Source organism: Mercenaria mercenaria, chromosome 14 (genome assembly GCF_021730395.1).
Source record: "Mercenaria mercenaria strain notata chromosome 14, MADL_Memer_1, whole genome shotgun sequence".
In the NCBI taxonomy this organism is placed as follows: domain Eukaryota; kingdom Metazoa; phylum Mollusca; class Bivalvia; order Venerida; family Veneridae; genus Mercenaria; species Mercenaria mercenaria.
This window is the reverse complement of record NC_069374.1, coordinates 29052436-29057500: the sequence shown is the minus strand read 5'-3', so window position 1 is coordinate 29057500 and position 5065 is coordinate 29052436. Positions and strand designations below refer to the sequence as shown.

The 5065-nt window shown below is 33.1% G+C and overlaps 1 long non-coding RNA gene across 1 annotated transcript in view; it reads left to right on the top strand.

The window, feature by feature from the left end:
• Positions 1–2026, top strand: part of LOC123527115 (uncharacterized) — a 2593-nt gene extending 567 nt beyond the window's left edge. The window contains exons 2-3 of the long non-coding RNA XR_006681638.2: positions 1418–1503; positions 1856–2026. This is a non-coding gene — a long non-coding RNA (uncharacterized LOC123527115). The remainder of the gene's footprint in view (positions 1–1417; positions 1504–1855) is intronic.
• The last annotated feature ends 3039 nt before the right edge of the window (positions 2027–5065 follow it).

The window sequence follows — 5065 nt, the reverse complement described above, 5'->3', positions numbered from 1 at the left end:
CTGTATTCAGCTTCCGGAGCAAAATGCTCCCTAGTTATTGTTTAACAACATCTTAGAAACGTCGACTTTAAATGATATGGAAGAAAATGGTAACCGTTCAGTTGATGTTTTGCTAGACTGTCAAATAATTATTTTTGATTATTTTTATGTTACGTTTGTTCCATGATAAAAACAAAGTGTATTTATTATCGCACAGACATTGTTTTTAACTATTTTTATTTCCAATAATCGAAGACATAATCGAAACATTACTGTATGTATGCGTTTAATAATCGAAAACATATTTCGTACAAACTTCTAAACATGTTCTCAATAATCGAAGACTTATTCAATACATAGTTACTGCTTTAATTTATGTATTTGATAGTCGAAGACATATTTAATACATACACCTTTATGTTTTCGAAAATCGAAGACATATTTGAAAGACACAATTAAACTATGAATCAGATAATTTATGTTCGAACCACAACGTGTTATGCTTACTTCGACAATAAATGGCTGACTACGGTAAATCCTGATGGGAAGCATTTTAGTCTGTAAAGAATGATAAAAAGAATCATCTAACATTTACTAGAGCTTATATAGCTCCTGTTAGATATGCTAACACATAAGGTCATAAAGTAGCATATCTATATTCACCTTAAAGTTATTTACATTGATAAAAGAGATGTTGCTCGTGTCATCAGCCGGCACAAAATAACTAAAATTACACGATTTACTTGTCATTCTATTTAAGACATTTTAACTAGTTGTTAGGCAATTAAATTTTGATTCCTGTTGGAAAACGCTTCTATGATGTTATTAGTAATCGTAAACTCGTACAGACTCTAAATGTTAACCAATCGTATGCTGAATCACCTGTTAAAATTTAAGACAGCTAGGTCAAGTTATATTTCATAGTATACCAAGTATCTAGATGGGATACAATAATACATATATTTATTGATAGAGTTTCGAGTGCCTGTGCCTGTACATATATGCCAAGCCAATACTATTGATATTATCTATCATTCTTATGAACTGCAACCTTTTTTGAGTGTAAATAGGAATATATTTAGATTTTCAAAACACCTTTTTCATCGCATCAAAGTAAAACGTTTTTAATAGTGATTTTATGTAGAGATGCAAAGATTTGTTTCTTGAATGATTTCAATTTCGACATGTTTGTCCATGGATATTTATAAAACTTTTAGGATAATTCAGCAAGCTTGACAGAAACATGTCAATATAGAATGCTTATGTTTGAATATATTTTTATGCCTATGAAAATGACATAATTCAACATATCTTGAAAGATTTCAAGAGTTCCTACTACGAACTACTACGATCTTTACGATGAGCATGGCATTAGCCTGTGCCATGTTTTACTGCAATTATAACACAATATGATTAATTTCTTTATCTTTTGTTTCAGCCCAGAGCTGCTCCTGCTATGACCAATGTCCATACGGCTATATAAATAATGGGAACAGTTACTGCGGCTATCAGATCGAATGCTGTGTAAGTTAAGTTTTGATCAGACTTAGGAGAATGTTTTGTAAGATGTAAATCAGTAAAAATAAATTAATTGATAAAAATTATCACTGAATTTGAGTAACTGTTAAATCCATGTTAATTGCTTGCCTGTTAATATACAAGTGTTGATTAAGTTAACTTTGGCTAGCACACTTTCTGTGTTTCCAAATGTTCATAAGGGAAGGCAGTCGTTTTTAAAAGTTGGGTATTATGCCATTTCCTTTAATCTATGCCAATAGTTGAGATTCAACAAAATTTTACTTCTTTCTTATGTAACATCAAGATGAGTGTCGCATAATGCTGCGAATGTATAATATTTCATTTTTTTTCTTTTCAGCCACCTTATTAAAGGCTTTCTGAAGCAGAAAGAATTCGCATCCAGATAAATATGAATACTGAAGACTGTTTAAAACGTTAAAGATGTCATTCAGTCTAACGGACTTCATTAAATTTTAATATTTAATTAATTGATTATCGGGTTAATGCTATTAAAATGATGTAAATATAATATGACATCGTTGTTATTTTTCTATTAGCAAAGGCTGTCATGTTAAACCATATTTACAGGTATAAATGTTAGGTAAGGAATACAAACAAGTAACAAGGCTATGCTGTTTTACTTTTTTTAACAATATTTGTTTTACATTATTCACAGACCTTAGGCCTGCAAATGGATTCTATGACAGAGTTGTAAAAAGTCTTTATCAGACGATAAAATAAAAGCCATTAACTGCAATTTATACGTTTCTGTTTCCCCCATCTAATTGACAAGTAATAAAAGTGAGAACTAAAGTCTGTTCCTTTATATACTGTATGTACACATATTTCTGTGGAATAAGCTACATAGCAATGGCTTCGGATGCAGCAACTTTTTTAAACTGTATTTTAGTTATGTTATGGTAGTCAGTTAACATATCCGTGTTCTTTTTCTGGATTCAGTACCAGTGTCTTTTGATTTTTGTCTTTTCTCTTAACGTTTTCAATGTCAAGCAGGCGTACGTTTTCTAGTATGACCAAAAAATCCATCAAACATCATCAAACATTTTTTTTTCAGTGACGAAGGCTTCCAGTAGAAACATCTTGCACATAATTATGTAGAATAACAACAGTCTTTTCAACGTTTGAGTTGTTCTCTACCGTATAATTTATGTTTGTGTAGGATGATTTACCTTTGTCTGAACGTGTGTTCGTCTCTCCGAATTTTTGTATTTTTGCATATCTCATACTGTCATCAAACCTTACAGAATTGTCGTTTAGAACGTTATGTTGTGCACCAGGTGTTTTATTTGCGCTTTCACAGATAAGAGTAATGGCACTTGACTAAAATAGAGACAAGTAGAAACTTTACAGGTCGCTCAACACGACAAAAACGAAATTGTTGCATATATTGGTATAAAAAGGCCCAAACCAGTTTGTGTCGCATACATTTAAAAATACTTGAGACTTTGATGCATGACACCATGTAGAACTATTAATAAGCATTTGAATTTGTGCGATTGATCCTTAGCACCGCCTTTAGGAACTAAAATTGAAATACATGTGAAATTCGAAGTAAAGCATGACAATAGAATGAATATACCGTTGATTAGACGTAACATTAACTTGCCTAAAGACACAGATAATTGTACAATGAAGAAATGAAAATATAACATGAAACTAAAGATGTACCCGTTATTTAAGTGACATCTCCTGGAACTGGGCATGTTCGTATTGGGTCAGTACGATCGCAAAAACGTCTACATCGAATATGTGTACTGGCATCTACATTGTGAATGGGGGATGCAAACATGAAAAACGGCGGCTTATACCCCTCTTGAGATACAGCTGCAATTTTCTGTCATCTCCGCCCGCAAGGGGCAACGTCACTTGTTGGATTATATTTAATTTTTAATGCTAGAATAGACGATACAAAATTCCTGTTATGCCAATTTAATATATGAAAAGATCGATTCGAAGCATAGAGTACATTCAAGATCACAGCAGCCCTGCTCAAAAGAATTACTGTTAAGTGCAACATTTCTCTCGCCCGTTGGCAAAATATAAAAAACCGGATCGCAAGCCTTGAGCGAGGCGTATGTTCTCCGTGGCGATTTGATAGAAGACATTGTAAAAAGTTGTGAAAGTTAATAAATTTAAAGTTGTAAAAAGATCCGTTGAAAGCACAGCACGCAACCAAGCACCATGATAGTAGAATCGACCTGTGTAAACAATTCTCGGACGCAATAGTACCATGTAAGTGCTAAGGCGCGTAGGGGGAAGGGGGCGGGGTGGCGAAGTTTAGTTTAACCCTTATAATTCCAAGTAAACATGTTTCTGCGCAAAGTTTTCATCTTTTAAAGATTTTGCTCTTTGCATTGAACATGTCGAATACAATCTTTGTTTTCAGTTTGACTATAACCATGTCTAACTATGAACATGAGTACTCAAATGTAATTCTTTCAGAAATATGATTGTTATCACAGTTTTTCGATAATCGATATCTGGTTCGGCATATGTGTACACAGGTTATAAACTATGTAGGCCTGATAAATTGAAATAACTCGTGATGCAATGGAATTATATCACGAGAGTTCTGCTCTGCCATATCATTAAAGGTACAAATACTGCTGTATTCACATGTACTTTCAAAGTGCAAATTGCACTAGAAGTACTTGTACTTATCATCAATGTAAACTTCCACAGTGACAGTAGAAACATTGCAAATAAACGATAGCTTGATATTTTGTCTGATACAAGAGACACTCGCAATCATATTACGGGGTTCTTTATACTGGGAGAAAGTATGTTTACTGTATAATTTTAAAGGTCTAAGATTAATATAGTTTTTCAAAATTGTTAAACTGGAAGTAATGGCTTAAGGTTGGCTTACTGGAAAACCGCTCATTTATGTTGCTAGCAATCTATTATACCTTCCTGAACGAAGTGTGAAACAGGGCGCAACTGACTAAAGATAGGTTCTGAAATAAATTTTTCAAAATTAAATAGATAAATAAATAGATTAATACGTCATTAAATGAAATTAGCAATATAAGGACTCCAAGTGATGTGTTTCGAACTGCCAAAAAAAAAAAAATCAGATAATCAAGTGTTTTTTCCTCCTGAGAAAAAGTAAATTAGTACCGGGATGAATATTTCTGGCGACAAAGACCTGTTCTTGAATGTCCCCCACCGAAACAAGAGACCTGTATTGGTTCTTCCTAGAAAAAAAAACGGATTCGCGTGTATCGGAGGATAATTTTCTAAGAAAAACGTCGTTTTTCCAAGATTACAATTTTAAGTGTTATGATAGCTACTATTATATCTTATGGCAAAAATATGCCGCCATAACATACAGTATTTGATGCGGCTTCAGTAATAACTGATTGCAGTAAGGATCTGATATAGAACACTTTTATTCTCCCCGAAGAGGGAACATTGTCTGTCCGTACATACAGTAGGATAGTTATGTGGTTAGGAAAACAAAAGATAACAGTAAGTCTATTCATTCCGTTTTGTACATGGCTAAAATTCTATTACATGTCCAAAATTCTTTAACATGGCAAAAAGA